This window comes from Sapajus apella, unplaced genomic scaffold (assembly GCF_009761245.1).
Source record: "Sapajus apella isolate SASKATOON/1434 unplaced genomic scaffold, GSC_monkey_1.0 scaffold1, whole genome shotgun sequence".
Taxonomy (NCBI): domain Eukaryota; kingdom Metazoa; phylum Chordata; class Mammalia; order Primates; family Cebidae; genus Sapajus; species Sapajus apella.
The window spans coordinates 39,016,692-39,032,935 of NW_022436941.1; positions in this window are offsets into that span (position 1 = coordinate 39,016,692).

Consider the following 16,244-nt stretch of genomic DNA (forward strand, 5'->3'; position numbering starts at 1 on the left):
TAACAGTTTCCTTTATATTTTGTTGCTGAATGGCTGGAAGTTAGGAAAGCTACAGCTTGAACAAGGAACTTTTTCTATCTTTCTCTAAATCACATCGAAACTAGAAACTAAGCAGCCTGCCTGTCTCATTCTGAAGCAGCAATGCTGTAGGAAAACTATGACAAAATTGATGCAGAATAAATAAGAATTTAGAGTTGAATAAAATAAGTGAGGATTATGTATCCCTTCAGAATTTAGATAATTACATTATAAAAATTACATAATTCATGGTTGAAAAATAAGAGAACTATGTCTTTTTTTTTTTTTTACCAACTCTCTTTAAATAAGTATTTATTTAACACTTTTTTTTAAAAAAAGACTTACCACTGGATCAGAGACTTTTTTAGTCCTTTATCTGACACAAACAATTTGCCTTCTCACCAGGAAGAAAAACTCACAAAATTTCCATATACAGTAATTGTGGTATATTATACTCAATGCATTTTAAAAAATGTATTCAATGATCACCTATTTAATAGCATTTTCAGAGTTTCTCCTTAAAGATTATCTTTTGGTAGCACATTATATAGTACAAGTACAGTAACCCTTTAAATCCATGTTATTTACATGAGCTTATTTATGAGAATGCTCTGATCTGTAGACAAAGGATGGCATTTCTTAGGAAACTAAACCAAATAACGTGGTCTGGTGTTATACAATGCAATTTTGTTGGTTTTGTTTTTTTAAAAAAATTTATAGATGCACTTCACTCATTGAGAGATACCACAAAACCAAACATAGACACATTCTGTGGTACAATGCAAAACATCCTTAAACTTTAAAGATAAACCCAAAGGTCTGAAAGACGGTTTGATACAGTCAAAATACACTTGATATGGTTGAATTTGTGTCCCTGCCCAAATCTCATGTCAAATTGGAGGAGGGGCCTGGTCTGAGGTGACTGGAATGTGGAGGCAGTTCCCTCATGCTGTTCTCATGACAGTGAATGAGTTCTCATGAGATCTGATAGTTTAAAAGTGTGTGGCACTTCCCCCGTCTCTCTTTCTCTCTCCCTCTTTCTCCACCATAGTAAGACTTGCTTGCTTCTTCTGTACCTTCTGCCATGATTTTAAGTTTCCCGAGACCTCCCAGCCATGTTTCCTGTTATGCCTGCAAAGCTGTAAGTCACTTAAACCTCTTTTCTACATAAATTACCCAATCGCAGGTAGTTCTGAATTTCAGCAAGATGTCTGAGAGCCGCTATTGGTTTGATTAATTAATAGTGAGATTCCCATTAAAGAAGTAATTTATACAGAGTGTGGACCTTCAATTGGCAGAGATATCACAGTATTTAATTAACTTAAGTTTGCAGTTGAAATCAAATAGTTTAAAATAATTTTCTAATATTCATGGCATTAGATGTTCTTGTTCGTTTGTTTACTTAAAGACTTGAAAATTTTACATCCACTATTTATAATGATGGTTGTTTTTTCATTGTTTTCTAATTGCAACCGAGGGTCATTAATCTTTAGCTCAGAATTCCATAGTCTCAAAGTTCAACAGTTCTATGTTTCTTTTTCCTCTTTTTTTTGAAAAATAGTGAGTTGCATATGGTTTTTGACATTTTATCTCTATTTTCTCTTTTAATTTACTTTCTATTATTGTTTTAAAAATAACATTTCTGGATTTTGAAAATATCAGATTCCTAGATTTCTCCAAAACTTCAAAATATATTCTTATTTGTAATATAAAATGTGTTTAATTTTGACTTTTTTTCTCAATGCGTTTTATAGGCATAGAGATGGCACTCACATTTTTCTACACAAAGATCTTTTCAGATATGTTAAATAACAGGTCAAAAAATGTATTTTTTGAAATTATAGACTAAGCAAGTAAGCAGAGTAAGAAACAAAATTGCTAATATCTAACACCATTTGTCAAGTGTACACAGTTAATATTAATCTGAATATCTGTCACTACTCTCAAGGTAGGCAAAAGCTGGAGCTTGTGTGAGAAAAGGCTTGCTTTACAGGCTAAAGCTGTATGCTTTCTGATTGACTGGAAATAATCATCAATGACTCAATTGTCATTTAACAAATGTTTAAAACCCTAAAAATAAACAGAAAACCTAGGGCAGACGCAGTGATTGTTTGTAATGCTTGCAGAACATTACTTCCTTAAATGTTAGGCCATTTTTGCTCATTAATTCCTTCCTTGGCTAGCCTTCCTGCTGTGAACAACTTACTATGAAAAGCAGGCTTCTGCATGACACAGCTGGAGACCAAGTATAACAGGATTTCAGAACCCAAAACATTCTAAAATGTCCCATGATTTCCAGACACACTTACCTAAGAGTGCTAAGGCTTCTGTTGTTTACCATTTTATGTGCATGTAGTTTTCTGATTAATTATACTACTTGAAGTGCTTCTTGAAAAACGTTATAATAGTGACAATATACGTAGAAAGTATCAGAGGTTTTTTTTTTTTTCTGCAGAATTTAACAGGGTTGAGTTTCATTGTACAGGTAAATTTAGGGAAACATATTTGTTTATTTTTTGAAGGTAAAATAATTAATCTGCCACCATAACCAATTTAATAAATTATTTTCCAAGATACAGAAAACATACTGATTCTAACAACAGAAACTATATTCTCGTCCAAATCACAAGAAAAATTTATGGTGAAGTACTGTATTCTTTATCATAAAGCACAGCTTGACAAAATGACTAGAAATCACACAAAATATATTTTCAGACCAAAGTAAAATTAGACTAGATAGATTAGTAACAGAAAATTGGTACTTAGACATTAAACAAAATATTTCTAAATGACTATGGTTTAAAGAAGAAATCTGCATTTACACTTGTTTTTCTCTTTTTGTGGAGAATGCTATATTGTCCAGTCAGGTCTCAAATTCCTGGATTCAAGTTACTCTCCTGCCTCTGCCTTCCGAAGTACTGGGATTACAGGCATGAGCCACCATGCCTGGTCAGAAATATGTGGAGTAATTTTAAGTATTTTGAATTAGATCAATATGAAAATAGAGCTCATCAGAATTTTTGTTATCTAGCTAAAACTCTGGTTAGACGGATATTTATATCATTAAATTTATATGTTTTAACATAAAGAAGATCTTAAATTAGTAATCTTAGCTTCTACTTTAGGAAAACAGAGAAAAAAGAGAAATAATGCTAGTAGAAATAATAAAATTGGACCAGATATTGACCGAGTAAAACAGGAAAATAATAGAGAAAATCAACTAAATCAAAAGCTAGTTCTTCAAAAAGATCTGTAAAATTGATCAACCTATATCAAGGCTAATCAAATAAAAAGAGAGACTACACAGATTACCAGTATTAGTAATGAAAGGGGAGTCATCAATAATGTCATCAACAGACATGGAAACAGATAATAAGTAAATAATACAAACAACTCTATACTCATAAATTCTGTAATGAAGATGAAATGGTCCAGATCTTTGAAAGATGCAAGCTGCCAACTGACTCAATAAGAAATAGAGTAACCTGAATAATCTTATGCCTGTTAAAGAAACTGAATCAGTATTTAATCTTCCAAACAAGAAAGCACCAGGCCCAAATAGTAAATTCTGTCAAAGTCTTAAAATGAAGTAATACTAATTCTCCTCACTCTATGCCAGGTAATGGAAATAGAAAGAAGATGCTCTTATTTTATGAGGCCAAAAATACCATAATATGAAAACCTCATACAGTTATCATTAAAAAAAAAAACTATAGATAAATATGTCTTATGACCATAATTGCAAAAATAGTTGGCAAATATTTAAAAATCAATTTGACAATATATAAAAAGGAAAATACATGCTGACCAATTGGGCTTCACAAGACAAATGCAAGGCTGATTCAACATTCAACAGCAAATGCGTTTTATCATATTAATAGACTGAATAAGAATACATATGTATATATAATATCAATGGATTCAGAAAAAAGTTACAAAATTTAAAACCTATATAAGATAAAACTCACCAAAAGCCCTACGAAATAAAAGGGAATAATCTTAACCTAATAAATCATAAATGTGGAAATTCTCCAGCTAACATCATACTTAATGGAAAGAGACTAAATGCAGTCACTTTCTAAGATTATGAAGACAGCAAACATGTCCTTTCTAATAAGAAAAATTAATAAAACAGTAAAGACTGGAAAAAAGAATAAAACTGTTTTTATCCACAAATTACATGCTATTCTTTGTACAAAACTTCAAAGAAACCACACACACACACAAAGAAATCCTGAAACTTATAATCAAGTAGAACAACATCACAGAATATAAGGTTATTAGACAAAAATCAATTGCTTTTATGTATGTGAACAATACAAATTTGGAATTTGATATTACTTAAAATATTAATGTATACCAGAAATTTAGATAATTAAATATAAATTATATATATATATATATATATATATATATATATATATATATATATATACAGGATCTGTATGGGAATAACTATAAAAGAGTGATGAATAAATCAAAAAAGATATAAGTAAATGAAGAGATAATTTATATTCATGGATTGGAAGACTCAGTATTGTGAAGATTTCAATGATTTCTAACCTAACTGATATATTTAATACAATCTCAAACAAAAGTCCAGCAATATATTTTATGTTTAGTAACTTACACATTCTATAGTTTAAACGTAAAAGCAAAGAAAATATATTATCCAACAAAATATTGAAGAAGAGTAAGAAAAAAAACAAAAACAACAACAAAGTAGAAGGAATTACACTATATTATTTCAAGACTTGGTAAATACTTCAGTAATTAAGACAGCTTAATATTGATGTAAGAATAGATACATAGATCAGTAAAACATAGAGAGCCAAAACCAATAGAAATATTATTTCAAGACTTGGTAAATACTTCTGTAATTAAGACCGTTTGATATTGATGTAAGAATAGATATACAGATCAGTGAAACATAGAGAGCCAAAACCAACAGAAATATAACCTACCAATTTTTTAACATAGGTGCAAATACACTTCAATGGAAAATGGATAGTTTTTGGTTCAACAAATGGAATTGAAGCAATTGGATGTTTACATGCAAACAAATGAACTTAGATAGGGATTTTGCATCTTATGCAAATGTTAACTCAAAAGTACATTATACACCTAAATGTAAAATGCAAAACTAAAACATCTAAAAGAAAAGAAGCATAGGGGTAAAATCTACATACCTTTCATTTTGTGGATTAGATTGTTAGATACGATTAAGAGTAGTATCCTTCAATAAAAATGATAAGCTGGACTCTATTAGCTTATCCCTTTGCTAATAGAATTAATACCCTTTGCTCTGACGATGTTAAGTGAATAGAAACAAAAGCCTCAGACCTGGAGGAAATATTTCTAAATTACATATTTGATAGAAGACTTACATCCAAAATGAACAAAGTACACTTAATCACAAAACAAACAACTTAATTTAAAAATGAGTCAAGTATATAAGCACATACTTGACCGAGGAAGGTTTTTCTGATGGCAAACAAACAAATGAAAAAATGCTCACCTTTGTTTATTATTAGAGAAATACAAATTCGAACAACAATGAGATACTACTACCTAGGTAGTACAATGATTAGAATTAAATTAAAAAAAAACCTAAAAAACTAATAGATGGTGAGAATGTGGAGCAACAGAAAATTTTCATTTGTTGCTAGAAGGAATACAAACGGTGTAACCACTTCAAAACTCAGTTTCTTACAAAACTAAATGTAATCTCACCATACAATCCAGCATTCACAATCCTTAAAATTTTTCCAAACTTATTTGATAAGCTATGTTTAAACACAATCTTGGACAAGAATGTGTTTAGAGAAGATTTATTAACAATTGCCAGACAAGAAGATGTCCTTCAAAAGGTTAACACATGATTAATCTGTTATGGAATACCATTCAGTGACAAAAAGGATTGAGTTAACACGTTTGTATGCAAAAATAAATAGAAAAACCCAATGCTGGAACATTTTGAATCACAAAATAAATAATTATTGGTTTATAACCCAAATTATATAATCCATATCCAAAAGCCTATACTGAAATAAATAACTAGAAAATAAATAGAGAAAAAAGACAAATTTTCCCCACAAAATTGAAGTAATTTGTGTACATATTCCCCCCTCAAGTAAGTAGACTCTCATGTCTCACTCTTTAAGTGTAAACTGCTCATACAGACTTCTTTTCAAAGAGTACATTATTAAACAGGGTTAAGAGATTTAGTGAATAGGTAATTTTACAGTGGAGAATACTCTCAACTAGGTGATCAATATAAGCATCAACAGTGATAAATCATTGATTGTATGTACACCAGTCATGATGTGGTAAGAATGGCATGTTCTGTGATCTTCCTCCTAAAAGCACATATCTCTGGTGGGATCATGAAGAAAGCATCAGGCAAATTTTGATTAAGAGACATTCTTCAAAATATCAAACTGTTGAGATTCACTGAGGGTGGCTGGCAAAATATAAAGAAATATTAGGGAAAGTTATAGATTAGTCGCAAATCTTTTGGAAGGCCAAAAGGTTTTATTGGGACGGACTAAAGGCAGCCACCTCACCTCATTTACATTAGCATAGGAGAGAGATAGAGATGATAAAATACTTTCCTAGTTTTAGTCTGTTTACCCCACATCCCTTTGTCCCTACTCTAACTGCTTACTCATGTAAACTTTGTGCTGGATGATCCTCTCAGGGGGAAATCAAAGGAGAATTACCTGTTAATAGTGTTTACTCTGGGCCCAGAACATAAAGCTTTTATCATTCGTAAAACCACACTTTTAACCATGTTAATTATCCACAAGTGTATTAAGCTAGAACCTTTGTTGTAAAATCTGACTGAATAAATTAATGATGGAGATAGAGTCTTGGTTGATTGGCTGCATTTCACTCTCTGAAAGCAGCTGAAGATGATCCCTAACCTACTTGAATCACTGTAATGGTGTAAGAGTGCATTTATTCATCCTCATTGAGTCAGGGTCTGCAGGCCAGACCTCTGCAGATAGTGGTCAATGTTCCATCTAACCAATACTCTTCAAAATTATCAAGGATATCAAAACAAGGAGAGTCTAAGAAACTGTCAGTCTAGAGAAACATCAGGAGATATCACAACTAAATGTAATGTAACATCCTGGATGGAATCCTGGAACTGTAAAAGAATGAGATAAAAACTAAACAGTATGAACAAAGTATAGATTTTAGTTAATAATAATAGATTAATATTGTTTCCTTAACTGTGACAGATACACCATATTACTTCACATTACTAATAGGGGAAACTAGATGTGCAATATATAGTTATTCTCAGTCTATATTTTTAAGCTTTCTATAAATCTAAACTATTCTAATTTTCTTAAGTTTATTTTAAAAGGATCTATTTCCCCATGTTAAAAGCACATTAAAATCTAGCTATTTTTAAAAAACATCTTTTTGGATATTTTCTTGCAAATAATGCATTTAATTACTGAAAAAATGGATACATCTACAGCAAGGAATCAAAAGGAACAAATTACTGTACACACACAAATTGAATGAATCACTGAGAAATTATGCTGATTGAAATGTAGAATAAATTGTTTGTTACCAGGGAAGGGTATGTACAGTACATACCCTATGTATGTATGTACAGTATGTATGTACAGTACAAATCCTCCTGTATGTACAGTACAGTCTTCTTAAAACCTCCTTGAGGCCTGATACTGAGTCTTTGGCGTGCCTTATGTTTTGAAGTATTTACTAGTGGTGGCTTACATTTACAAGCTACTAAGAGTATTACTTTTTGTTCATTCACACGAAAAAACTTCCTAGTAAGTGTTTTTAAAACTTTAAAATAAATTTTATATAAAATAAAAATAGCCCAAAAGACCATTACAAGGATTCCCTCTAAGAGAAGGCATATTGTAAGTATCATCAGATATTTTCTAGAGATTCTATCTACAAAATGTGAATAGCATATATTCATTTTAGATTCAGTAATAATAAGTACCTAGATGTAAATGGATGAAAATGACTTCTGCATGGGCTAGCTAAGATGCAATCGTATGGCACATTTGTATACAACAAAGCTAAACAATAGAATACAAGTTACCTTTTTTTGCAGCTATACCAGCTGTACCACTTGCTTTAGAAGGGGTTAGGAAGATGGAAAGAGCTGATTGGCTCTTACTAGAGAGTGGAACAGAAATGAGCAGTTTACAATGAAATAAATCTATAAGCAGTGTTTTAAATAGGCCACTTCTTTATGTATATTTTAAAGATATTTGATGTTTTTAAAATACCAACATCACTCTTGTTTTCAAAATGAACCATTTTCCCTCTTATTATTTTTATTATTCAACAACTACTCTGTGTAGAGTATTGATCTATCTGTACAATATGATGTGCTAGCAGAAAAAAAAATGCAGCATTTACTCACTGGCATGTAGGCGTTTTAATATACTACAGGATAAAGGTTCATGATTTAATGCATATGTTCGTGTTTATTTTAGCAAACATTTACAATACGTCTAATAAGCATTGAGTTAAATGCTGGAAATTAAAAAATGAAGTATACATTTATCCATCATTTGTTTAGCAATAAAAATAAATAAATTCATGATGTACCTGGCGTTGCTCTAGGTGCTAATCTATCAGAAGTGAACAAGATTGGCAGATTTCTATTTATAAAGAGTATATGTTCTGGAGCATAAATAAGTTTACAAACAAATTATGGAGATTATTTTTAAGCAGTATAAGGGAAAATAGGAAAGAAGACAGGAAAATATTAAGAAGTTTAGGAAAGTAGTTCTTTCGTTTCAGGTAGCGGGGTGGAGGTGAGGTGAGAATCATGCCATTATTCATTGATTGCTGTGTGTATCTCAGATTTTGGCACTTTTAGAGTTTAAGATGGCTATGTGAATGATTAAAAGTGAAGAATTTAGAAACCTGTAATGAAAATGATGTGTCAAAACAAATAATAATGGTTAATCCAATTTTGCACATCAGTTGTCCAAAGAGAAAGAAGGAGTATAAGAGAATGAGAGTAAGAGATCTGTCTATTCTATTATCTTTCCTTCTTTTTTATTTCTTTGAAATTGATTGATTCCTTTATATTAGGGTGCATTTTAATTGAGATGCTTACAAATTTATTAATCCCAGATATTTTTTAAATAAAAAATGATGGATATTCTTGTTTCCTCCAAAAAAGAAAGTTGAGAGCATAGAACACTCACATTTCTATGATCTCAAATCCTTAAACTATTATTGTCACATATTTTGGTTCTCACTCATTTAACTCCAAAATATTTATAACTCTTATTTGCTATAGTCACTTGTTTAAATATACCTGAGTATATTTTTGCCTTTTCCTTTTTTGTATTGCAAATCTTCCAGATGTGATTTTTTTTCTCCTAGAAGGAAAACTTTTAGGAATTTCTCTATTGATGTTCTGCTCTGTTGATTTTAGACTCCCTCTATGTACACATATCTTTCTATTCTTTAACACTATCTATCTATGCACCTATTATTTTATCAATTATAACATTTCCAGCTCAGTAAATAAGAAATAATGATTATATTACGTACATGGTATAGAGTAAGAAATTAAACTCAGTAGGTCTGGTTTGTCTAAAGTTGCACATTCCAAACATAGAGAGGAAACCAGTAAGCCCTTGGAATATCCTGCCTGTAAAGAATATGTTTGTTTACGTGAGTCCTAGAGCCACACCATATGGCTTATGCTAAACATGTGACTTATGGGATGGTCCTTGGGCCATGCAATATCAGCTTTAGATATTGGAGACTAAATGTTAGCCACTCATCTGGTCAGCCATGCCTATGTGACAAACCCCCAGTAAAAATCCCTGGACACCGAGCCTCAAATATCCCTGACTGGCAATACTCCTTTCATGTTGTCATCTTTTTTTGATGAGAGGATGAGACATTTTCTACATGATTTCATTGTATGAAGATAATTGGAATCTTGTGTCTGGTCTTTCCTGCCCTATGTGACATTCCCATTGCTGATTTTAGTCTGTATCTTTTCACTGTAATAAAACATAATTGTGATTATAACAATTTTTCTTAGTTCACAGAATTCTTCTAGCAAGTCAATGAACTGAGGGTGGCCTTGGGGACCCCTAAACACGCAGGACATATGATAATTTGTTTCTAGGCTGAAACAGCATAAAGAAATGCACTCTAGATTCACATTCACAAAAATTATAAATATTAGTCAACATTAAGCTTTGCTAATAATTTCAAAATACAGATAATCAAGCTGCTGATACAAAGCACATCTAAAAAATCACTCATAGTTATTCGGGTCTTTTTTTTTTTCTCTTATTGGGCACCAGCAATCCGGTCCAGAACAATGGGTGAGATTACAAAGTGAGAAACTGCTAAAAACTTCAAAGGAGGGGATTCAGTTATGAAAATTTCTCATTGTATCCTCCAGATCATCTGACATTTTCCAGGGAGCTGTGCCGCAGAAGCCATATATTTTATTTACTATACATAATCTTTAGCCAAGTACATCTTCCTAAGATCATTTCAGAAGTAAAGATTGTTGCTCCTAGAAAATATCAATGATCTCTTCATGAGAAGGAGGCTAGATTGAGTTACCTTCCTTCTTTGTTTATTCTTTGGTTAAAGAGATTAAATAGATACAAGGCAACTAATTAATAACCTTGTTTCCTAAAATAGGTTCTGTATGAACTGTGATGATATTAACTTGGACGATAATTTACATCTAAACATGACAGTCAATCAGAACTTGTTCTCTTTTCTCAGTTCCTGGGGATCTCTAAAGATTTTTAAAACAAAGTTTACTGTTAATATTTTACTCATAGTGTTCATAATCATTATTTTTCCCTTTCTTTTAAAACGCTTATCCTCAACCCTCCACTCTGTTTCGTTGGATAGACTAAGACAATTCTTTTTAACCAGCTTCTTTCATAGAGTCATATACTTTATTATATTAATTAGCTATTGCTATGTAGCAACTTACTAAAACCTAGTGTTTCAAAACCATAATAAGTATTTATTATTTCTCACAGTCTCTATGGAGAGTAATTTGCTGAGAAGTCACGCCTAATCCCCTCTGATGAGGTTGCAATTAAAACGTCCACAGGGATGTCAATTTGAATATTGGACTGGGGATAGAAGATCCACTTCCAAGGTGGCTTATTCCCTGGCAGGCAAGTTGGTGTTAGCAAGTTGGCAACATGTCTCAATTTCACTTCCCACACTTTTCACAGGGCTATTTGGATATCTTCACAACACAGCAGCCCGTCTTCTTCAGAGCAAGCAATTTGAGCCAGAAAGTGCCAAGCAAAAGGTATACCTTATTGTGAACTAGTCTCAGAGGTCACATAAAATTACCTTGGACATGAATTATTTTTAGTCCTGCCATCTAACAACCAACAGTCAAGGGATAGGAAATTTGGCTTTACATTTTGAAAATAACAGTGTCAAAGAATTAGTGGACATATTTTAAGACTGCCACATTTATTGTTGAGGCTGAATAGCCTTCAACATAGCACAAATTCATTGCAATGACTAGAATGTTTCCTGGGCCTGTTTCATCATAAGGTTATTACCATTATGCCGAGGGATGATATTTAAAACATTTATCAATGAAATCATACAAGGACTGAACAATCAGTATACAAGGCGTCCCACCCAGGATGGTGTTTTAAACTTTCACTATGCCCAGCCTTGCTTTGCTGTTTGTGGGTTTCTATAAAATGTGGATAGTGTCTTAACTGGTACTGGGAAAGCCTTGTTATGGTCTCTTACAACTTTGCTTTACCTTTTTTTTGAAACGTCAATCAGATTTTCTCACTTTACCCTCTATATCTTTTACCTTCTCATTGTATGCATATGTATTTATCTCTCTAGAGTAACTTTTAGATAACTGTTTTTTCAGTCTATCATCTCATTAATTTTCTCTTCAAGAGTAAATATTAACAATACTTTGTTAAAAGGAATACAGAAAGTTTAAATTTTCATTGCTGTATTTTTATTTCTTGTAGTTTTGCTTGATTCTCCTTTTTCAAATAGTTTTTCCTTTTATATTTAAGCTCTTTTTTTTTTTTTTTGAAATACATTATTTTGTTTTTACTCTATGCCTGATAATTTCTGTGTTTGGATGGTTAGATTTTTAAAAAATTTTCTGCCAGCTCTTGATCCTGGTGCTGTAATTTATTGTGCATTTACTAACTTATATATACAGGTTTTACTAGCAAGAAAAATACTAATATGTTTTGTGAAAGGATCCTATATGCAAAATGAACCCCAAATGCAGAAGGAGCCATGAAATCAAAGAATGAGATAGACAAATCTATTTTGGTGGTAGAGGGTAATTCACTGGGGAACCTACAGAGAGTAGCATAGTCTTGGGTGGCAGCAAAACAGGTAGATCTCTATATTATTACTCCCCAGACCCAGGGCTTGCATACTATAAAAAAAGAGGGCACATGCCCTATGGAGACAATTAAAAGCATGCCTCCAGAACAGGCAAGAATGCTGTATGTGTTACAGGCCATAATTTGTGCAATAACATCAAGGTTACTTTGATATAAGGACAAGATTTGTGGTATGTATGTGTTCTTACACCGAGGATAGTAAATAAAGTAGAAATTGGAAGGCATTCCCAGAACTGAAATTAATCAAAACGGTCTGGCCTCCACATTCTACTCCTCTAACTTGGTTCTGAAAATCTCATGCTCCCACCTCTTCTGCAGTGTTCCCTGAGCTCTAGTGAGGGGGACAATGTGGGTGACAAGCTGCTCCAATTTGCTTTCTACTTAAAAGCAGAGGTGACAGCAACAGTACAGACAACAGCAGGCAATGATACTTATGCCAAGTATAAAACACATAATTAATGACGCCTTTTGCCACCATTCCCCAGGATCCAAATCAAGAGGTATAGAAGAGAACAACAATACGAATAGAAGACTATAGGCAGAAATACAGGGATTAATAGGTAGTTGGTGAGGCAGCTCTTCACTGTCAAGCAAAATGACTATGGTAGCTTCACTTTAGTTAGGACATAGGAAGCCAGAGGAGTATGGGCTGGGCATGCATGCCAAACATGTTGGCTGAGGGGCAAAGGTGCCTGAGCTGTTATCTGTAAGGTTATAGGTATGGCAGAGGACCATGTCAAATGGGCAACTAGAGAGTCCTTTAACAGGGGCTATATTTCAGTTTGTTGGTACATGGAGCATCTTGGTTCAGACTCCAACGGAGTCAACAGAGACCACATCAGATGGCCAGAGAATTCCTTGCTTTCTGGCTATTAATACCCTATTTAACCTGGGAGAAGTTGCCAGTCCAACCTCCATTTAGGTGTTCCCTCCCATGACTCAAGGTCTTGGGGAGTCCTAAATAACATTTGCCATTGGCCTTTGATTAGTTCCAGTAGAAACGCATCTGGGTGAACTCTTTTTACAATTATGGTGAATAGACCCTCCTCTATGACGGTCCTATCTCATTGGTATGGTGCCACCCCCATATTCATTTCAATTGAATTAAAGTTCCTAACGGCTTGAGACAAAAACTTTGCCCACACATGCAAGGTATTAGATTGTAAAGTGTTTGCAACTGTGCCTTCCAAATGCCATTTGTTTTTTCCAATCAACCCTACCACTTGGGGATTATGTGGCAAGTGAAATCTCCAGTCTATATATTTTTCATGTGCCCGATCTTGGGTATCATGTCCATTGAAGTATGTGCCTTGATTGCTGAGGATATCCACACATGACACTGAGTTTCTACAACCCCTTAATGGTAGCTGTTTGGTTTGCCCTTTTTCAAAAGAAGGCCTGCAACATTTTCATGGCAGTATCAATGCATGCTAGTGCACCATTTTACCCAAAGCTTACTGACAGGGGTTTGATGTAGTCTCTTTGTCAGTCTCCCATGGAGGTGGCTAATAAATATGTCTTCTGGTGTGTTTGTGATGTGGCAGGGGCACATGAGGGAGCAAACTAAGCAGTTGGCTATTGCTGCCCCTAAATCTGTATAGTGGAGGGGCAGTCCTATGCTTTTTGTTATTTGCCAGATCAATCATGCACCATACCCACTATTTTTACATACCAAATGAGCTAGCTCTGATGATTTGGAGGAGGTAGTGTTCTAATTTTTGCTAAGGTATCTCCTTCATATTACTGGGAGGTGAATCTGATCAGTGTATTAAAACATGATACACAAGCAAGCTTACAGTGGGTTCTTATAGCCTCTCCCAAATGTCTTTCCAAATGGCAGCTCTCCATTAGGAGTTTTTAAGCGCATATCCATCATCTTGAGTCCACTGGGCAAGCTAAGCTGTAAGACCCTTAAATGTTGCCCAACTGACTGCTTAGAAAACTGTAGACTATTATGTATGGGCACAAACAGACCATGTAAATTCAGAGTTCTGCCCATTAACTGCTCTGTTGCATTCTCATTTCAAACAATATAGTATCTGTCTGATGTTGTACAGCTACTGCCATCCATATACAAGGATTATCTCAGCTCAACCCATCTGAGAATTATGTGTTTACAAGAATGGAGGCTGTGCCTTCATGTATCATTAGAGGCATCTTCTGTGGGGTTTCCACAATAGAAGCAGCACTGGTCTCATAGAGTACTGGCCCTAAGATAGCATACAGTTCATCTCTCAAGGGACTCATGGAGAGGGTGCTATGATGTTGTATGTATGCATGACACTCTTGTAAACTGGAGGTCTAGGGAATACCCAATATAGGCCTGATAAACAACCCTTTTATCGAGCCTTTAATAAGGAGGCCTGTTCTCACTGTGACCAGGAAAACATCAGTTATGGTTTTAACTTGCTGCAAAACTTGTATAGTCCCAGGAGCCATTGCTCAATTGGAAAATGGTAGGTTTTAGCACCAGTAAGTAGTAAAAGATGAACTGCTTTCCTATGCTGGACTTGCCAGAGGTCCCAACTGGTTTCCTAAGAGCTTATGATCACTTCCAAAGACATTGATATCCCAGGAAGAGGGAAACCTAGGTCTGTCTAAGTTGCTCATATTTTAGCCTTCTCAAAGGTTTTCTCTTGTTCTTCATCCAAGCACCAACTAGATTCCTTCTTTATCAGTTGGTATAGGGGATACAAACATTGAGCTAAATATGGAATAACAGCCTGCCAATATTCCAAAACATCTAGGAAACTCTGTAACTGTTTAACCCTTTTATTTTATTTTATTTATTTAGAGTCTCTCTCCGTCACCCAAGCTGGAGTGCAGTGGCACGATCTTGGCTCACTGCAACCTCTGTCTCCCAGGTTAGATTCTCCTGCCTCAGCCTCCCAAGTAGCTGGGACTATAGGTGCCTGGTACCAACCCTGGCTAATTTTTCTATTTTTAGCAGAGGTGAGGTTTCACCATGTTGGCCAGGCTGGTCTTGAACTCCTGACCTCAAATGATCCACCTACCTCGGCCTCCCAAAGTGCTGAGATTACAGACATGAGCCACCATGCCTGGCCTCTTTAATTATTTTAAATATGAAAAACTGTATTTTCTCAATAACTGCTCCTAGGGTAAGGTATTGATAGGAGCAAGAGACAGACAAATTCCTATGCAGACAGGGACGGTCCCTGGTGAAACCCAACCTTCAAGCCAAATCACCTTAAAGTCTGAAAACAGTGCTGCTAGTTCTGGATGAGTCCATGACTGGAGTGAGAACTTCCTCAGTGCCTTTTAGCCAATGAAATGGTGCTTTTTCCAGGCCCACCCATGGGCAAATCAACCCACACTCCCACATTTTGAGGCCATAAAAATCCTAGACTCAGCCACACGTTTGGACTACCCGCTTTTGGGCCCCCTCTTATGCAGAGGGCTACCCACGTTAGGTTCCCTCTCATATTGAGACCTTTTCTATTGCTCAGTAAAACCCTTCTTTGCCTTGATCACTCTCCAGTGTCCATGTGCTGCATTCCTCTTGGATGCAGGACAAGAGCGTAGAACCCAGCAAATGGCGAGAGGTGGTGAAAAGAGTTATAACACTGTAACCTTTCCACCTTCTGCTTGTGCTGGGCGGCTGCCCCGCACGATGAAAAGCAGCAGCAGGGCCAGGCCAGCCCAGGAGCCACAGCCAAAAGCAGGGTGAAAAGACCAAACAAGCTGTGACACGCCATTGTTTGCCGAAGCATGCGGACAGCAGGAGCAAACGAGCTGTAACACAAATGAGCTGTAACATGAATGAGCTGTAACACAAATGAGCTGTAATGCTTCCTC